The 21,533-nt window shown below is 50.9% G+C and overlaps 1 protein-coding gene across 7 annotated transcripts in view; it reads right to left on the reverse strand.

Annotated features, from left to right (window-relative positions):
* The window catches only part of TCF3 (transcription factor 3), a 105,690-nt gene extending 84,703 nt beyond the window's left edge, over window positions 1-20,987 (reverse strand). For all 7 annotated transcript variants that reach the window (XM_066574485.1, XM_066574482.1, XM_066574484.1 and 4 more), the window contains exons 1-2: window positions 20,835-20,987; window positions 20,353-20,564 (exon numbers count right to left, since the gene is read on the reverse strand). The gene's annotated coding sequence lies outside the window, so the exon portion shown is untranslated. The remainder of the gene's footprint in view (window positions 1-20,352; window positions 20,565-20,834) is intronic.
* Between the last annotated feature and the right edge of the window lie 546 nt (window positions 20,988-21,533).

The raw sequence follows: 21,533 nt of genomic DNA on the forward strand, positions 1-21,533 counted from the left end.
CACTACACCCTAAGCCGTACATCGCATGATACACGTAAAGCCCAACATTGTAGCCATCAGCAAGTGATTGGACTCTAATAGGATGAGCCTCTGCTGGACCTCCGGCCACCATTACTGCAGGAAAACCTTTGCCAACTGCATTCTGGCGGGTCCGGACCCCAAGATTACAAGTAGATTCAGACGCACTAAAGAAGGAATTGTTCGCATCATAACTATAGGATACATAGAAGTTTGCTTTAACTCTTTCAACACCAGGAGATTGTCTTTAAAATACCATATAATATAATGAAAAAAACTTAAAAAAATTGTGCCTTTTTGGCAAGGTTTTGTTCTTAAGGAGCAGGAAAAAAAATTACATTAATCGTTGTCTATGAGGAAGAATGAGGGGGGAAAACACAAAAACCTAAAAATATTGCTTTTGCTGCCATAGTCTAATTTCCATTTAAAAACAAACAAACAAACACTACAGCTCATAAATGTCAATGCCCCAGCCAAATCGGTAACGTTTCTCTCAAAGTACCCCCCTACCCAGTGGTCACTGTATGTATAGAGTTGCCTAAATCAATCCATCATCTCAGGTGAACTCCTTTTTGGTCACTTCTCGTGTCAGAGTGCAGCACAGATCTGCCTTATTTCGGAGGTTCTGAATAGATTGTTAGTCTATTTGTATAGTTTCACAATGTTGCGCTTCATAAATCAGGGGGGCTATCCTCAGGATAAGTCATCGGGAGCAGATTAGCAGGGCCCGTCACTCCTGATCCCCGGCCATCATACGGAGCTGACAGTATATTGGTTGGAATCCATGCCAGGCCTTCACAAGGTCCCCAGCTGCCATGGCAGCTAATCTGTACCCCACAATTCCTCTTGTTTTGTGTGAGGAATCTGGCATTTGGGGTAGAGAACCCCCCCCCCCCCCCCCCCCCGTCCAGTCATTTAAATGCTGCTCGTATCGTCTAAAAGGGTTATCCCCCTCATGGCAGCCGATCCCCACCACATCCAGTTACTCAGAAGGTCTTTAGCACAGAACATTTCTTGAGCTGAGAAGTGGTAATAAAGCCCATCTTCGGCTATCTGCATAGTTGACACAGGGTGGTGAATACAGAGGAGCGCTGCTCTGCAGGTACAGCAGTAACCGCTGCTGGTATGTCTCTCATTCCCCCCAACAGGAGAGAAGGTCGTGTGTTGTATACGGCTAGCGGCCAGGACCGAGGCTCTCTCACTAGTCAGAAGTTAGAGTATGATCACATGGTGTAATCAGTGAGCCCCATACTTCCTAAACATGTCCATGCAGGTCACGTGCCGACACGGTTCCAGGCAGAGCCACTAGTACACACACACAGGCTAGCCCTATCAGCTAGCTAACCTGCAGGGGGAATCAGAGGGTCCTCGAGGTTGTACTGCAAATACAGGGCAGCCGTCCGTGAGAGCCGGGTGTGACCTCGCCCTAGAGGGGGCGTCCGTGCCACTGCTTTTTACAGTTATTTAGGGTGAATGCGCACGGGCGGATCTGAATTGCGGAATTTGGAACAAATACACAGCAAATAACTACCAATAGCATGCAGTCCAAATGGGATTCTTCATGCACACGAGCGGAAACCAACTGCGGTTTATACTCGTGGACGAAAACTTGCAGCATGCTCCATTTTCCTGCGGATTACGCACGGACGTCTTCCATTGAAGGCCATGGAAACTGACGGGCCGCGGATTCCACAGGAAAAGCAGAAGTTTAAAGAAAAAAAAAAAACACTGCACTGCGCATGTCCGACGGCGAGCTGTGTGGACCATCCGCAGCACAGAAAAGAAGAAACACAGGTACGCGCGGATGCCGGCTGGGCACAGGGTCGGACTTGGCTGCGGGCTCCCAGAAGCAGAATCCGACCCGCCCGTCCGCAGCCGGCCTTAGTTACAGAAGTAGTCCTACCATTATCTAATAGACAGAATGCATTTACAATTCTGCTCCCATCCCTTTCTTATAGCAGCGCAGCGCCCTTATTGGCACAGCAGAGGGGTACAGTCCATGGACGCCACTGTCCGTAGTATGGCTGTCAGTTGTGACCAAACATGTCAAGTGACCGCAGGAGTTCAACTCACATCGATGGGGGATCTAATAGGTGGATAGTAGATTACCAAGGAGCCCAACCCCCAGTCCACCGCCCTGCTGCCCGTCTGTCAGTCTGTACAGAGCAGCAGCTCTTTTATTCTTCTCCTTATCTCCTCTGGATTTTCTGTTGACCTTACTAAAACCACCACATGACCTCAGCGGGGGCAGCGGGTTTTTTTTGAGCAGTTTAAACTTTACTGACAAGTTTTTAAAGGACAAACACATGTAACTCTCTCCAAGTGATGTCATATCCACTGAAAGAATAGCAGCACCTGGGCCGATTGTGGGGAACCTCTGCTTCTCCATCAACTCTACAGAGGTTCCCCCGAGCTGATGGTGAGGAACCTCTGCTTCTCCACCAACTCTACGGTTGTGCTCCTCAGTACCCTGCACCAATTAGATGCCTGATCAGAATCCACTAAATGCCAGGGGTCACATGACATGTTTAGTGGGTCACATGACTGACAGCCATTATATTCACGCACTAGAACTGGTCATTAGTGGTTTGCCCAGATCTCAGAGGGTTCCCCATGCAAATCCGTTCACAAGTCATTCAAATACCAATGACCGACTTCATACCAAACAACTTTTGACCAATGAATAACTTTTTTTGGTAAGCTAAAACTAAACAACTAGCAGCTTATCACCCACCGCCCTGTTGGCGGCCATCTTTACAACGAGTGACTGGTTTGAATGCGCCCCTTTGAGCAATTGTTAGGCCAACCGGCGCGTGTAAAGGTGCCTTTAGAACGATTAAAATAAGGCTCTTTTCAGACTGCACCGCAGCTTCCGCCTCCGCTCCGTCTCAGGTTCGCTTTCGCATGCTGAAACTAGCAGCAAGCCGGAAACTTGAACAGAACCAGAGCCTTTAGTGTGTGAAATGGAGACCAGGAAGGAGATTTCCGTTTCTCAATCTTTTTAGCAAACACGCATGGGAATAGTATCACTGCAAACACATGAATGGCTATTCCAGAGACTGGGCGAAGCTTTCCAAACTTCCCCAACATTCCCACTTATTGCCATTCTTCCAACTGGCCATCCAAGTCATCCAACTGAACTTTGGCAGCTTTTTTTGTTGACTTCTGCCACCTTCAGATCTCCCCATTTAAAATGACCACCAGGGAGTGCAAAAACTACATCTCCCACAATGCCATACTGCCAGTTACTGAGGAGTGCGCACGGACAACTATACCAACTATCATTACAGAATGTGAAGGCACTGAGCATGCCTGACCAGTAAGACAATGGCGCACAGGCCGTAGCCACCGGATACCAATGGAGAACTAAGAGGGGCGTGGGGGTCGTCACAAGGGAACCCAGATCTCTGTGGCTTTCAAAAACAAGTTGTAACTAATGATGCTCATCTTGATCAGCCAGGCATTAAAATTGACCCGATTTGTGCCAAATTGGTAACTATGACACAATTGTAACTAAAAATTGCGGGGCGTTTGGGAGTAATCGAATTCCTCACAATATCTGCTATAGAGGTCAGAGTCCAGTCAGAAGCTGCGGCGCCCCGATGAGGTCAAACACTTCTTCCATCTTCCTCTGAGCCCAGAGGCTGCAGCAGGTTTACATGCCTATACACTACGTGGTCTGTTCTCAGGGACAGTTCTACAGAGGATCTATACCTGCCGGTGTGAAAGCCTGTAAACCATCAGAGAACGTAAATGGGAAATAGGCTGCATCCCGTTTATATGCCTATAGGAAGCATGGTCTGTACATTGGGGAGAGGGGATACTTCTGCTGCTGTCACCGTATATAGCAGCAGGACAGTCAGACAAACTACTCTTTGGTGTGAGGAATATTGCAGTTCTCTGGTTGTCTGAGGCCACAAAGTTACCAGTCCGGCGACTGAATTATTTGCAGGCCTTACGCAGCTAGCAGTGGGGTGAACTCAATTACGCTGCGTCAAAAGGAAAAACATAAAAAAGGCAAGTGCTAGGGAATGTGTTGGTGGATGGGGACGGACCATGTTGGCACCTCAAGCGGCTCCACTGAAGCAACAGCTCCATGTTCTGCAGGAGGCGACACAAGCCCGCTGCCATCCCTTAGGCCTCATGTCCACGGGGAAAATAATAATTAAAATCCGCAGCGGATCACCCGCGCGCGGATCCGCGCCCCATAGGAATGCATTGACCACCCGCGGGTAGCTAAATACCCGCGGATGGTCAATAAATGTGAATTAGAAAAATCATGGAGCATGAAAAAAAATGGACATGCTCCATTTAGGTGCGGATCACGCTCCGGATGGCCCCATTGATCTCTATGGGGTGCGGGAAATCCGCTGCGGGTGTTAAATGCCATTTATTTGGGTGCGTGAAATCTGCATGCGGATTACAAGTTTGGCTTCTTTTTCAGTGGCCTTGCATTTTTTTTCACGCGCAGATGCAAAAATGCCATCCGCGTGCATACACGCGTGAAAAAAAACGCATCCGCGTGTCATCCGCATGCAATAAAATACTATTTTAAGCTCATCCGCACTGCATCCGCGGCCCAAATCCGCGTTACAAATCCGGAGCAGATTTGATTTTCCCCGTGGACATGAGGCCTTAGAGGTGGTTCTGCCTGTGTGTTACATCCGCAGCATGCAGAATAGGTCGTAGAGCGGATGATGCAGCATGGCTCACGCACCACTACCTCCCGCTTCCTCAGTCACAGGTTCCCCTTCTACTTCATGCCATGCAAATTCCCCTGCAGCCTCCAAAGCCGTCCACACGGATCAGTCTGAAGGACTGTTAGATCATTCAGTGTCATGGATGTCAGTCGGTCCAAACAACCAGAGGAAGAGGACCGAGACATTGTATGCACTGATGCCCAACCACTTTACTCTTCCAAAGAGGAAGATGAGGGTGGTCGGAGCGTGCGGTCAATGAATACTCAAAAGGAGGCAGAAGTTTAATTCCCAGGTCTTGATGCTCAATCTTACAGAGCCCACTCAGGAGGAAAGGGACGATGAAGGGGAAGAGGAGTTGGAAAAGGAAGAAGTACCTGATCTAACAAGGAGCATTATAACATCTTGCAGGAGGAGGAAGAGGCAGATATTGCAGGCAGCACCCAGGCAAGACTGCATGTAAGGTGTTGCAGAAAAACAAAAAAGGGCAGTGCCGCCATTATCAGTTACTATCATGTTTTCCCAAAAATAAGACCCTGTCATATCCATTTTGCCCCAAAAGAGGCGCTAGGTCTTTTTTTCGGTACTAGTTGCAGCAGCAGCATCTGTCCCTTCCTCATCCCCTCCTCCTCTTCGTCCATATGTGACAGAAGCCGGCCTCCATACAACGCTGCACGTAGTCAACTCCAACATGCTGTCCTAAAACACATATGTCTAGGGGAGCACAGCCTCATGACCAAAGAGCTGTTGATGGCTCTGCATGTCCAGGACACGTGGACTGACAAGAGCTGCTGCTCTCCTTCCAAAACAAAAAATTCTAAAATTACAAGATGTAGTTCTCCAGCTGTTCCTTGGAGGAGGTCCGTGCTCGGCTGTTCTGCTCACCTGGAACAATTTGTCCTTTGCAAAATTTAAGAAAATTGCTTTGAAAACAAGCATCATCCCTGCTGGTGGAAGTTTGATCTAGGAGACCCCCATGTGGGCCTTCTTCTGTTTTCAGTGTCACCTCGGTGCTGATTGTCCTACACCACTGTACACTACTTTCACCAGTTTACGGGAGTCCCTGCCAGGAAGAGCTGGCGCTCAGTTGTCTATCAGCACCCATCGTCAACCTAAGACGTCTCACACAGAATGCTTTAAGAAAAAGGAAAAATCCGAGCACCACAATAAAGAGGTAAGACTCACACGTACCCCGAAATTGTACCATTGGAACCTACAACCCTCCCTGCATAAAAGTAGGACCTCACAGAGTTAGAAACTGACTGAGAAAAAGAAAAAGTGTTTCGGGGTGTGGAATGCAGGGATGCAAATACAAACTCAGGCTGAATGTCCACGGCGGGTTGGATGCCGCCTGCGGAGCCCACAGCCAAGTCCCCCCCTGCCCGCGGCCGAGGACAGTTATTTACCTGTCTGGATCTTCCCTCTTCTGCCCTGCACACATGCAGTACATTTTTTCTTTTTGTCAGCTGCGGGTCTACCACGGATCGCACTGTTTACTTCAATGGAAGCCATCCGTGCGGGATCCGCAGCAAAAGGTGTGCAAATCAAGTCTGCGTGCTACGGGCGGCTTCATGTGCGCATCTCCTGCGTAGATTCCACAAATCAAACCCACCCGAGGACATTGTGCAATTTGGTATTACTGTGATCGTACTGACGCAAGGAATGAAGCGAACACGTCATTTATACCACAAGTATAAACAGCCCCCAGAATAGGTGTAACCGCAGGGCTTAGTGCTCCGAGACATAAATAAGTATAAATGTAATACAAACATATTTACCCAAAAGTGTAATGAAAAAACATGAAGATCTAGGGATAAATCAAATACAGAGGGAGAAGAAAAAAATAGATAAAATTCACAGCAACGCTGAGCGTTACACCAGATCACATCTTTAACCCCTCAGTGACCGCCCTCTACTGTTTTTAAGTCCTGCAGCTGCAGGAAGTGTATGGAGGGAGAGGGCGGGTTTATTACAGCAGACACCGCCAGTAACAGCTCCGATAAGCCGTGCTGCTCATCAGGCCCATTAACCCCTAAACTGTTTGGGGGTCCCAAATGGCCCCCTGCGAGGAGATGGCAGGGAGCCGTGCAGGTGTCATTGCGATCGGGGGCCTTCTGAAAGGCCCCAGGGATGTCATGGCAGACATGGGGTGGCTTGGTAGACTGCCTTCCTGATTGCAGCATAATGTAATGCTATGGCATTACATCATACTGCAGGGGAGACCAAAGCATCACTAGTTGTGGTCCCCTGTGGGGACTAAAAGAAAAAGTAAGAATAAGATTAATTAAGTTGTACTTCTTACTTAAAAACAAGAATCTAATAAAACAAAAATACATTTTTAGTATCGCTGCGTCCATAAAAGTCTGATCAAAGTAACACATTATTTACCCCGCAAGATGAACGTTGGCAGAAAAAATATAAAATGACAGAAATGTACTTTTTTTGATCATCCTGTCTCAAAAAAAAAAAAAAAAAAACCCCAATTAAAAAACGATCAAAAAGTCGTACGTATTCCAAAATGATACCTACGTAAACTACAGGACGTCCCGCAATAAAAGGATTCTTCGCACGACTGTCGACGGAGAAATAAAAAAAGCTATTGCAGCAGAAGATAATTTTTAACAAATTAAATCTCTTTGAAAAAAATACAAGTAGTACAGAAAAAAGAAAAACTATACAAGTCCGGTATCCCAGTAATCGCCGACCCACAGAGGAAAGCCAGCAGGTCATTTTTGTTGCAGTTTGTGCGCCGTAGAAACAAGATGCACCGAAAGATGGTGGAATGTCGCTTTTTTTCCCCCCATTTCTCTCCACTCAGAATTTTTTGAAAGTTTTTTCAGTACATTATATAGTACCAGTAAAAAAATACAACTCGTCCTGCAAATAACAACGAGCCCTCATACAGCAGCGATTTTTTTTAAGGGGGATGGGGGGGGGGGGGGGGGGGTTAAAAATGGAAAATGAAAAAAAGCTTAGTCACTATGGAGTTAAAGGGTTAATAAGTTGGGTAGGATAAGCGTTGTCTTGCACACCCATTATAGGCTGTGAGCGGGGGTGAAATACGCATAATACGCAGCCCCCACAGCCCCGTGTGAGCGAGCCCTCAGGCTTCCTTCAAACACCTTCTGATTACGACATTGCATGTAAAAGAAAGCAGGTGATCTATAGGTGTAGGATGAGATTTTGGTAGCACCGTAAATGTGTCATGTGACCCAAGTAAGTTACCATGCCACGTATACGGGGAATGCCATTCAATCACAAAATAATTTGAAAGTTGTAAACGCAGAAGACTGACAGTCGTCGGGACCGTCGGGCACTGCTGCCTCCGCCGGCCGTCCCGTGTAAGAGTACGCTTATGCAGACGGACAACAGCCGGTACGGTCATTGGAGGGGGAACCAGTGCTTGTCCTGACCATGGGCAAGTGTAGGACTCGCCGTGCCCAGCGTCCCCACAAGCCGGACTATCCCAATCTGAGGAGCAACTGGCACAAATATAAGTGTATGTCATAGGCGGGCTACAAAGTCCTGTCTATTGCACAAACTGGTTACATACTTGTCATCGGTGTGGTGGGACTGAAGACCACACTGTAGAATTAGTCCCTGGGCACTTAGATTAAGCACAAGGAGGAGACGGCCGACACGGTAAGGCCGGTATCAGACTGGCGTATTACAGGCAGGCGTCCTGGCGCGACCGCAGGGCCACTAAGCTGAGCTGGCCGTCAGGTCATAGAGGCCCGCTCCCATTGTAACAAGGATACATAGTACAACATACAGGAGGTAAGCCTGTTACATCCAATCTACAGATCTGCAGAGAAGAACGAAATGTCTGCAAGTGGCTTCTTCTCTTGGGATTGTGAGTTATTATCTCTAGCACACATCTCAAACTCAGTCCAGCACACCGCCTCACTTTAGGTGGTCCGCAATGAAGTCCGGCCGCAGAAGGACTCGGGGGTGTCAGCACAGGGTGCCATCTTGGATTCTGAACTCTGGCACAACTGTTCAACAACTCCCAGGTGGTGGCACAGCTCTGCCAGCCCTACCTGGCACCCTGGCCACCCACCAAGCTTGATGCTGGAGGGGAAGGGAGTGAAACCCACCACAGTGCAGAGAGCACCATAGCCATGTAAGCCTGTATTTACACAGGAGCGCAAAACCCACACGGAAATAGAACCCACTGACTATAATGCGTCTAGGGTATTGGGTGTGAATAGTAGGTGCAGATGTGTGGAGGTCCGTGTTCTGTGCCATGCGAGTCACGCCCAAGTATCTCTGCCCCGACTGGCCATCAGCCGTGTAAATACAACCTTAAGTAGGTACGTTTTAGGGCTCGTTTACACGGCTGCGCGCCCCTTCAGTCAATGAGATATGCATCATTTTCACTGACCAAAACTGTGTATTTAGACTTTTCCATTTTTTTGCACATTCACTGCTTTTCACTTGTAGATTTCTCCTACCTTCATGTATAAATACACAAACATGGTGTGCGCACTGCGTAATTATGGAATCCCACCGACTTTATTGGCGATTTGTCTGTAATGCGGAACGAGATAGGATGTGCTTAGATTTATTCTCACACGCATTAAATCCACAGGTGAAGAAGGCGTCTGACCACCCAATGCCAGTAAGTGGGGTTTAAACACTATGCACCCATGTGAAGGAGCCCTGTAAAACAACCATATGAAGATAACCATAATGCTGATGTGAACATGTGACACCCCAGCGTCACAAAATAGATATTAAAGCCTTTTAGAGGCCAAATTTAGCAAAAGCGGTAAAATTTAGGCCTTTCAAAAAAGAACTGAAGTGCAATGATCCCATTTGGGGATATTTGGCATGTAAAAGGTTAAATAAGATGTGGTGAGTGAGACCCACAGTACTTGCAGAGTGCGGCGTATGAGAGCGCATGTAAATAAGGCTGTCCCTCTAGTGACATCACCCATGTGCCCACAGCATCGCCGCAATGCGGCCCCTGACCCATGGCCATATGGTTTACACAAAGTACCATGGCTGCAGCTTAAGCCCCATTTTGGGGGGACGAATGTTGGGCCAACGATGGCCGCCCCTCGTCCTGCACATACTGGCTGCGGTGCTCCTACATAAACGATGGCCGCCCCTCGTCCCGCACATACTGGCTGCGGTGCTCCTACATAAACGATGGCCGCCCCTCGTCCCGCACATACTGGCTGCGGTGCTCCTACATAAACGATGGCCGCCCCTCGTCCCGCACATACTGGCTGCGGTGCTCCTACATAAACGATGGCCGCCCCTCGTCCCGCACATACTGGCTGCGGTGCTCCTACATAAACGATGGCCGCCCCTCGTCCTGCACATACTGGCTGCGGTGCTCCTACATAAACGATGGCCGCCCCTCGTCCCCCACATACTGGCTGCGGTGCTCCTACATAAACGATGGCCGCCCCTCGTCCCCCACATACTGGCTGCGGTGCTCCTACATAAACGATGGCCGCCCCTCGTCCTGCACATACTGGCTGCGGTGCTCCTACATAAACGATGGCCGCCCCTCGTCCCCCCACATACCAGCTGCGGTGCTCCTACATAAACGATGGCCGCCCCTCGTCCCCCACATACTGGCTGCGGTGCTCCTACATAAACGATGGCCGCCCCTCGTCCCCACATACTGGCTGCGGTGCTCCTACATAAACGATGGCCGCCCCTCGTCCCGTACATACTGGCTGCGGTGCTCCTACATAAACGATGGCCACCCCTCGTCCCCACATACTGGCTGCGGTGCTCCTACATAAACGATGGCCGCCCCTCGTCCCCCACATACTGGCTGCAGTGCTCCTACATAAACGATGGCCACCCCTCGTCCTCCACATACTGGCTGCGGTGCTCCTACATAAACGATGGCCGCCCCTCGTCCCCCACATACTGGCTGCGGTGCTCCTACAGAAACGATGGCTGCCCCTCGTCCCCATATACTGGTTGCGGTGCTCCTACATAAACGATGGCCGCCCCTCGTCCCCATATACTGGCTGCGGTGCTCCTACATAAACGATGGCCGCCCCTCGTCCCCCACATACTGGCTGCGGTGCTCCTACATAAACGATGGCCGCCCCTCGTCCTACATATACTGGCTGCGGTGCTCCTACATAAACGATGGCCGCCCCTCGTCCCCCACATACTGGCTGCGGTGCTCCTACATAAACGATGGCCGTCCCTCGTCCGCACATACTGGCTGCGGTGCTCCTACATAAACGATGGCCGCCCCTCGTCCCCCACATACTGGCTGCGGTGCTCCTACATAAACGATGGCTGCCCCTCGTCCCCACACATACTGGCTGCGGTGCTCCTACATAAACGATGGCCGCCCCTCGTCCTGCACATACTGGCTGCGGTGCTCCTACATAAACGATGGCCGCCCCTCGTCCCCCACATACTGGCTGCGGTGCTCCTACATAAACGATGGCCGCCCCTCGTCCCCCACATACTGGCTGCGGTGCTCCTACATAAACGATGGCCGCCCCTCGTCCCCCACATACTGGCTGCGGTGCTCCTACATAAACGATGGCCGCCCCTCGTCCCCCACATACTGGCTGCGGTGCTCCTACATAAACGATGGCCGCCCCTCGTCCCCCACATACTGGCTGCGGTGCTCCTACATAAACGATGGCCGCCCCCCGTCCCCCAGATACTGGCTGCGGTGCTCCTACATAAACGATGGCCGCCCCTCGTCCCCCACATACTGGCTGCAATGCTCCTACATAAACGATGGCCGCCCCTCGTCCCCCACATACTGGCTGCGGTGCTCCTACATAAACGATGGCTGCCCCTCGTCCCCACACATACTGGCTGCGGTGCTCCTACATAAACGATGGCCGCCCCTCGTCCCCCACATACTGGCTGCGGTGCTCCTACATAAACGATGGCTGCCCCTCGTCCCCACACATACTGGCTGCGGTGCTCCTACATAAACGATGGCCGCCCCTCGTCCCCCACATACTGGCTGCGGTGCTCCTACATAAACGATGGCCGCCCCTCGTCCCCACACATACTGGCTGCGGTGCTCCTACATAAACGATGGCCGCCCCCCGTCCCCCACATACTGGCTGCGGTGCTCCTACATAAACGATGGCCGCCCCCCGTCCCCCACATACTGGCTGCGGTGCTCCTACATAAACGATGGCCGCCGCTCGTCCCGCACATACTGGCTGCGGTGCTCCTACATAAACGATGGCCGCCGCTCGTCCCGCACATACTGGCTGCGGTGCTCCTACATAAACGATGGCCGCCCCTCGTCCCCCACATACTGGCTGCGGTGCTCCTACATAAACGATGGCTGCCCCTCGTCCCGCACATACTGGCTGCGGTGCTGCTGCAGGGGAGCTAGTATCGCTGGCTCACAGCAGGGCGGCTGCAGGAGATTTCACTCCTCGCTCCCCCTACTCCGTTGACATAACACAGCGGCCGTTCAGTACTGATTGGCTGCTGGTTACACTGAGTGATCAGCTCATCATCCAGCACCATACGCTGCATAGACCATGGACGATGAGCTGATCACTCAGTGTAAACAGCAGCCGTGTAAATGCGAGTGAGCCAGCGACACTTGTCCCGTCCCCTTAGGCGATGTTCACTTGGGGCAGAATATCTGCAGCGTTTGCAGCAAAGTGGATGAGTGGATTGCAGAAAAAAAAAAAAAAAAATCCACACAAAACCCAAGCGGAAATTAGCATACGGTGCAGATATTAAACCCCGAGCATGCACATTATAGCATTAGAGATGCTGCGGATTCCAGCTCTTAGCTAGGAGACCGACAGCAAAACCTGCATTCAAATCCGCAGCAAATTGTGGTTTCTGATGTGGAACTCCAAGCGCGGATCCGCAGACATCCTGCATCAAATCTGTCCCCTGTGGGCATAACGTTCCATCGTGGCACTGCCCCTTTAAGATCGCCCTCACAGATGCCTACAGATAAACGGAGCTTGGAACCGCCACTTTTCACTGCGATTTGGAGCTGCGTTTTTGAACACGATACAGCGTCCGACAGCGCTTTTTAACGCACCCCATCATTGTGATGGGTGAGGAGGCGTGTTAAACGCCAAGACGCCGAAAAATAAAACAGACTGCTCAAAAATACAGTTAGAAACCCTGTGTTCGAGCGCAGGTCTGCGAGGCCCCACTGAAATCAGCGGCAGCGCTGTACTGTGTCAGCATGGTGCATGGGATGCAGCGCTAATCCTGGTAAAAAGCAGCCGATGCGATAGCGGCCTAATGCTATTCCCTACCCATAGGATAGCGGATGTTCCCAATTGGCAGGGGTCAGACCGCTGGCATTGCTACTAATTCCAAAGGTCACCACATGAATGAAGAGGCAGTAAGAATGCAGGCCACCGGAGATGGCCGAACTCCAGTGCTCAGCTCTCCCTGGCAGTGCGCATGCTCAACGGCTCCATTCATGAGAAGACCTTTGGGACACCCCCCCCCCCCCCCCCGATGGGGGGGTCCCAATCATCAGACCGCCACCAGTCAAAACCGTATCCCCTATCCTGAGGGTAGAGGACAACATTCAATCATGGCATCAAGAGCTAATAAGGTTCAACGAGCCAACAGCCAACATGGCCATGAATAGGACCTGCCCCCTTGTAGGCAGCTTGCCGATGCGGTCCTCCTGGTCCTGACCAGGCATGGGACATGTTCTAGCGATAGGACTCCTTCATTCACACACTGCCCAGCCAGAGACTCCTCTCCCCATTATGGTCTCTCGGACCTCTCCTGCCCCTCAGTGATTGCATGGGCATCAGACTCGCTCCAAACAGGCCTTGGAAATACACGTCTGCACCGCTCTAGTCACGCTGGTCCATTTGTGGTTTGGTGCAACTAAAGCGAAAATGCTGAAAACTAACAATTTAGTGAGGATTTTGGGGAGGGGAAGGCGTTTTGCCACAATCTGGCAGTGGTTATAGCAATAAAGTGCGATGTAACTGCCGCATGTGAATAAGCCCCAACTAGACGTCTGTCCATCATGATCCCAGCTGTAACACTGCAGACGTATTGTCCCTTTAACTTGCTCCCTTCTTGCATTGTTATGCCCTTTACATCCACCCTCCATGTGACCCGTTATCTGATCCTTTAGGCCCAATGTCCACGTGTGGATTTGATTTATTAAATCCGCCGCTCTAGCCACCAATAGGAAAGAATGGGGCGCCCGCAACTGAATTAAACCCCAATTGATTTTTAAGTGCTTTGCGGATGCCATAAAATCGCGGCATGCTCCACTCCATCGTGGATGTGGCTCCATTTATCTCTAATGGAGATGTAAACACACAATCCGCGATCACCCACAAGCCATTAAAAAAGTCATTTTAAATATGATCTGCAGTGCATCAACTGCGGATATTCGCACTGAAAATTTGCGCGTGCCACGGACATCGGGCCTTAGGGTGGAAAAAAATAATGTGTCCGCACCCGTTATATTTGGGGATGTTCAGGATTAGCCAATCACACATAACCTCCTGATAACTAGTAGTCAGCACTCCGCTGCCATTACCTACAGGGATTCTGGTTCCCCATATAAAGTTAGTCTCTTCTAGGAGGTGCATAAAGATCATAAAGACATCAAAGGGGTCTGATTGTTGGAAGATATCAGTCAGGAGAAGGAGACCGAAACATGTCCAAGACATTACATATACCATGGAACACAGAAGACAAGTCAAGAAATACATTACCTTTGTCCCAAAAGTGACATTACCAAGAATGGGATGTTCAAAAATTGATGAAAAGGCCAGAAAAAAATAGTGGTCTAGGATGCGGCCAAGAGGCCTACAGCAACATTAAAGGAGCTGCAGGAGTTTCTGGCAAGTCCTGGTTGTGTAGTCATGTGACAACCATCTCCCGTGTTCTTCACATGTCCGGGCTGTGGGGGGAGGCCTTCACTAACTAAGCAGAACATCCAAGCCCTAAACCTCCATCCTGTCTGCAGAAGTCTGTGGGGGACGTGTTCTGACTGATGAGGCCGAAGGGGGACTTGTTGGCCAAAATTCCAGAAGGGATGTTAGGTGTGAAGCCAACACCGCATGTCACCAGAAGATCACCGGACCCCCAGTGAGGATGGTGGGGGCAGCATTATGTGGGGGGCTGTTCTGCTGCAGGAACTCGGGTTTTAGTTAAGGTGGAGGAAATTATGAACAGTTCCAAATATCAGTCCATGTTGGCACAAAACCTGCAGGCCTTGGCTAAAACCTGAAGATGAAGAGGAAGTCCACCTTTCAGCACAACGACCCAAAGCAGATCTCCAAATCAACAAAAAATGGGCTTCACCAGAAGAAGATCTAAGTTCTGGAATGTCCCAGCCAGAGCCCAGACCTGAATCCCATTGAAGACCTGTGGGTGACCTGAAGAGGGCGCTACACACCAGATGCCCTCATAATCTAGCAGATTTGGAGCACTTTTACAAGGCAGTGTGGGCGAAGATTGCCAAGTCAAGATGCCCCATGCTGACAGACAGCGACCCATAAAGACTGAGCGCTGTCATAAAGTCAGAGGTGCAGCAAGTATTAGTTTTAGGGTCTGCAGACTTGTACAACCACAGCAGTATTTTTACATTCTTAAACCCTAAGGCCCCCTGTCCACGGCAGTTGATTCACCGTCGGTAGGCCACCGGCGAATCACGCTGGCCGACGCTTCCCACAGCATTGCTATGGAAAGCGCCGACGCCTGTCCACGGGCGGAGAATCACTGCGATTCTTCGCTCGCAGTGGGCGATTCGCAGCATGCTGCGAATTGTCCCGATTCTCCGCAGTCAGCCTATCTATTAGATAGGGCTGACCGGTGGAGACTCGGCGGCGGCTCCTGCTCCCAGGCGACGGCTGCCGCAGGATACCGCATCGCCCGTGGACAGCCGGCCTAAAAGATTTCAGTTTGTTTTCCAATGGAACTGTACAGATAACGGGGCACATTGAAGGTGGAATAATCGGAAATGATTTATATATTTATTTTACACATGGGCTTTCCATCCTCTGACCACGAGCACTCTGTACCCCCCCCCCATCCTCTGACCACGAGCACTCTGTACCCCCCCCCCATCCTCTGACCACGAGCACTCTGTACCCCCCCCCCCATCCTCTGGCCACGAGCACTCTGTACCCCCCCCCCCCCATCCTCTGGCCACGAGCACTCTGTACCCCCCCCCCCATCCTCTGGCCACGAGCACTCTGTACCCCCCCCATCCTCTGGCCACGAGCACTCTGTACCCCCCCATCCTCTGACCACGAGCACTCTGTACCCCCCCCATCCTCTGACCACGAGCACTCTGTACCCCCATCCTCTTTACAAGCGGTTTTTGCACTTATTTTGTCATATTGTTCCTCGATGGTCACTTTCTGTGTTTGCAGTTTTCTAAATGTTAAACGATTCCCTTATAAGATTTGCTGCCGTTGGGTTTTATTCACATCGGCTCCGCAGAGCCCTCATGGCAGATTGCATTACGTGACACTAGTCACATCAGCAGAATGCCACGGACCCCAAAAGGAGCTTCCTCGGCACTACTGACGGCACCACCAGCAGTATTAGGTCTTCCGTTATAAATACATGTGAACAGAGCCGACATGTTACATTATAAACATATCCTATGATCAGTCCAGAAGTATCACTGCTGTTTACTATGTGCTTCCACTATAGGGCTGAGTTCACACTAGCGCCTTCATTCCAGTTGGTGCTGCATCTGCAATGCATGTGGCTCAGTGGTTAGCACTGTTGTCTCGGAGTGCTGGGGGTCCTAGGTTCAAGACAACAAACATAGGACTCCAGCACTGCAAGGCAACAGCGCCAACAACTGAGCCACCATGTTGTTTTTCTTCTCTCCAGAGGAGAAATAACAAAAAACACGCACACGCACACGCACACACGTAAATGTTGTCCGTAGTCAGACGTGAACCTAGAACCCCATGGCTACAAGGCAGGAGTGCTAGCCACTGAGATTACGAAAACTGAAAGAGGAGGAACAGATTGTATTCTCCTCCATTTGCTTCTTATTCTTCTCCTCTGAAGAAAGAGGAATAAGAAAAAATAAAAAGCATGGCGACTTAGTAATTAGCACTTTTGCCTTGCAGCACTGGGGTTCTAGGTTTAAACCTGGCCGAGGACAACATCTGCATGGACTGTATGTTCTCTTTGCTTCTCATTCTTCTCCAAAGAAAGAACAGCAAGCATGGCGGCTCAGTCCTTAGTAGTACTGCCATGCAATGCTACAGTCCGAGGCTCAAATCTGACCAAGGGTGACATCTGTATTGTTTTTTTTTTATTCTTTCACCTCCAGAGGAAGGCCAGCTAATATGGTGGCTCAGTTGTTAGCACTGTGGCCTTGCAGTGCTGGTGTCCTTGGCTCAAATCTGACAAACGGTGACATCAGTATTGGGTTTCTCTTTGATGAGATTTGACCATAGGACCCCAGCACTACAAGGCAACAGTGCCGCATGCATTGAAGAGGGACCACCACCACATCTTAAATGCCGAAAAGCCAATGTAAGTGGAAAGCATGTAAAACGGAACAAACGCTTTTCACTTCTGTTTACAGGCGTCCGATTTTAATAAAACTGGATCAGTAAAAGAAAAAAAAAGGGGGGGGGCCCCATGAACAAGCCCTTAATGAAATCCCAAAACTTCTAATGGGTCGTTCCTGTTTCCAGTGAGTGTCCGGTTTTTATAAATGGAAGAACAGCACTGGCAGTCACAAAGCAATGGGAACCCAACTGACCAGACACCAAAATACAACTTTATAAGAAGTGGAGGTGTGAAAAAGGCAAACTCCTAAAAATAAAATATATTAACACTACTACATATTCACAAAACATATTACATTATAAACATATTAAAAAGTACCCAACACGAAAACAAGGGGTGCAGATGAGAGGAACTGAAAACCTCCTGTAGAACTGCCCTTTAAATAAGGCTCCCATATAGCCATTACAGTGGCTGCATACACTTCTGATAGCCGTTGGCCAGATGATGGTTCAGTCACCAGCTAGCCCTCCCGCCGTCTCCGTACACAGGCACACTTGGCCAAGCTGGCAAGTGGAGGAAGCTACCACCAGGAAGAACAAAAGGATTGGGTACCAAAATTCACCATCATCTGTTAGGGTAAGAGTCACACACACTTCAAAGAGTCACCCGTGCCCAGCCGTAATTTCTCTAATGTGTATGGGGGTCTGAAGGAGGAGCCATCATGCTATAAAGTGAGCAGGGCTGCCGCAGAGTCTGCAGCTGTAGCTTCGCTTACGCCATCCCCCCTTTTTTTCCCCATACACCCCTCCATTCACCCCGACAACCTCTACTAGGATCCGGGCTCAGACGCTGGGAATGTATTTAGTGGGCAAGCACATCTGACTTGGTTAAAGTTGGGCATCATCCATTGGCAGCAAGTGGTAAGAACCGCCCACCTGACAGATTCACAGCGAGCCAAGGGCAAAGCCATAGTCAGCAGCCAGCCCAGTTACAATGACAGGTCCTCTTTAAAGGGGTTGCATCACCCAAGGCGATACCCTGAATGCAGCCCCGGTGCATCGCGAAAAGTGGGGAGTGGAGTAGGTGCGTGCGAACCATGGAGATACCAGCGTTAAAGCACTCCTCTTCAGCTAGTCCTCGGGTGCTGCATTTCAGCCATTGGCAGCCATTGGCTTTGGTGAGACAACCCCTTTAAGAGAAGTAAAAACCATATACAGTGGGATTACACTGTCCCCAAAGTAGGGGAGGGCAAAGACCAAAAGATGAGCAATGTAAGAAGTGTCCTAAATAGAACAACATGTGTGTGGTTAATAGCAATAGTGTCTGGATGGCCGGCGTCAGCCCACATGCAAATAAGGCAAACTGAAATCTTATCACAAGCACAAAAGTCAAAAAATAACAAATATAAGTCTTAAAGGACACCAGTGCAGACGCAGAGACTTCTGAGCTTATGTACCGTGTTTCCCCGAAAATAAGACAGTGTCTTATATATTTGAATTGACTTTTTTAATTAACTGTTAGCAGGGCTTAATTTTGGAGTAGGGCTTATATTTCAAGCATCCTCAAAAAGCCTGAAAAATCATTTTGCATCCTCAAAAATTCTGGAAAATCATGCTATGTCTTATTTTCAGGGAAACAGGGCAGCAAGCGTTTCCAGGCCCGATCCAAGAGGGGTGAAGCAAACATGGCGGAACAGACAAACATTTGTCATCACATCCGGCTGCAAGTAAAACCCCAGCGAGACGTCGCAGCGCTCATCCCGCGGCCCAGGAAGCCTCGGAGTAACTATTAGTACTCCTCGTCCAAGGAGAGGTTAGTCGGAGGACGAGAGAACGAGAACCCAGCTATATGCCTACAAATCAGGTCTGTTTACATTCATTCAGTCCGTCATTGGTCGGTCAGGGGGGTCTGGAAATGCCAGCGAATGACTGAATGATCGCCTTTCCCATGAAATGCCTGATATTCATGCCTACATAAAATGAATGATAAGTGAATTATGGTTCATTGTTTACCCCATGGCCGTGTTGAGGATGTCGGCACACGGACCATTCTCAGTCTGAAGATTGGAAGTAAACAGAAGCCGTTCCTTTGTATGTGAGCGATCACACGGGGTTTATGTTCTATTCTGGTTGGATCTCAGACATGTGGTGGTCCGGGGGGGCCGGGTACTATCCGATGCCAGTTGTGCTCCACAATAGCCGGAGTAACTTTTAAAAAAAATCCTTCATTCTCACAAGTGAACGATTATGTGAAGCAGAGCGCCAAGATGACGGCCACCTACTGAAGGACTTACCCCCCCGGAGCGACGCTGCACACTGAGCGGCTCCGCTGTGTTTTAGGTCTTTACATGCGGCATTATTTTGGCTAAGCGAGGGACGTAGATCCGCAGACACTTGGTTTATAGAACCCACAGACACAGCAACCTGCAGAACGGCTGCGCTCGGCCCGCCGCGGACACTCTGGGCACATATGTCGCACAGCTGTGACTACAGGCCCCGCCCCCGCTACCCTTTAACACCCCCCGGACACAATTCAAAAGTGTCTTAAGTGTTATTCCACATACCAAGGATATAATTCACAGCTGATTGATAAATCTCTTACTCCCCGGCGGTTTTCAGGACCCCGTACACCAATTTTTTTCTTTAAAAGCACAAGACATGGACTTCTGTCCGCGATGCACTACAAGTCCCAGCCGGCGGCCGTGCCACCAGCCCTTGTGAGGAGCGGGGTCGGCCGGCCCAGGAGTTGCGCGGCCTGAAGTTCTCTGCTGGAGGATGAATGGCGAGTCGGCTAACACATAGCAGATGTTTCGTGGATCCCCCTCCTTCTCCCTCAGCCCTCCCCTCCTTCAACAAACTGAGCCTGCCAAACTCACTCAGGAAGAACCAATTCCTTATGGACAAAAGGTTCTCATCCACCATTACACCCTGCCATGCGTCTCCGCGCTGCCCACAACACAGCGGCAACTTAGTGCCCCCGGCCGGCGGGCACAACTTTACAGCCGGGACGCCGGTGCCCACCACACCGGGATCAGTGATGCCCGGGATTACGGCCACAAACCCCGCCGGTGGCAATAAACACCTAATACAACAGTTAGGGGCTGTATATAGATGCCCGCAGCCTCTGCGGAGGGCCCCCCGGGCACACGTACCCCCCGGCGCCCACCAGCCCCACTTACCTCGCTACAAAGTCAACAACATCCAGGAGGGCTTCAGGATTTCATGGAGCTGCGGAGGAAGGAGCGCCCCACAAGAAGCAGGAAAAACAAAGGCGGCCGAGGAGTTGTGGGGCTCGGGGGTCCGCAGTCGCTGCCCCTTCCAGACTGTGGAGGGCGGGGAATACAGATGTCTGTTCAAGACTGGGAAACGGCAACTGTAACTACTTCTAGTGCTACAATGTAACGAGAGAGACAGAGTAAGAAAGAGGGGGAGGGGAGAGGCTGAGGCCCACCCCTCCCCCCGCCACACAGCGCTCCCCTCCCCCACCCCCTCCATCCGTCTGCTCTCACCCTCCCGCCCGTGCCAGCGCCTCATAAACAGCCGCCTCAGCCCGCACGGCCTCCAAGCACGGTCACTGGCCCCGTCACGTCCCTCCCAGCCGCGCTCCCCCGCACCCGGCCTCCCACACGGCGGCGGTAGCCCCCCCGAGCACGGTACTCACACTCCGCGGTCCGCGTCCTCCCCCGGCCCGAGCTCACACAGGGCGGGAGCGCTGGACTATTTCTCTTCTCGCCTCATGCGAAAGGATACTAAGAAGTAGCAGAGCGAAGTTGTAAATGTTTTACCGTCACTGCGAGAGTGCTCCGCCGTCCCTCACAGCCAACCAATCACGGACGGAAAAAGGCTGACTGACAGCAGAGCGGACCAATCACGTGCAAAGCTCGTCGCCCCTTGTGTTCGCCCTTGGCGCATGCTCAGAGTCTCCGTGTAGCGAGGCCGCAGTTTTGTTGTGACTGACGGCCGCGGCTCATTGTGTGGCGGCGCTCCGAGCTGTGCGGCCGGCGGCCTCCTCGGCCCTCACACGGGCGTCTCAGTAGTCACACGGCTCCGTGAGGAGAGCCGCCGCCCGGGGCCTGCTGCAAACAACGGCCGGCTCTCCGCACAGAACAGACTTAAGATGGCTGCCCGCGTCTGACGGGAGCCCCGGCTGTGCGCCCCCTCACCCCGCCACCTCCATGTTGTAGTCCGAGGCCGAGTTAGTGGTAACCTTCCCCCCCACCCCCAGAACATAATGAAGGTGATTAAACATCCCCCCAGAACATAATACAGGTTATTACACCCCCCCCCAGAACATAATACAGGTTATTACACATCCCCCCCCAGAACATAATGAAGGTTATTACACATCCACTCCAGAACA

The sequence above is a fragment of the Eleutherodactylus coqui genome, chromosome 7, assembly GCF_035609145.1.
Source record: "Eleutherodactylus coqui strain aEleCoq1 chromosome 7, aEleCoq1.hap1, whole genome shotgun sequence".
Taxonomy (NCBI): domain Eukaryota; kingdom Metazoa; phylum Chordata; class Amphibia; order Anura; family Eleutherodactylidae; genus Eleutherodactylus; species Eleutherodactylus coqui.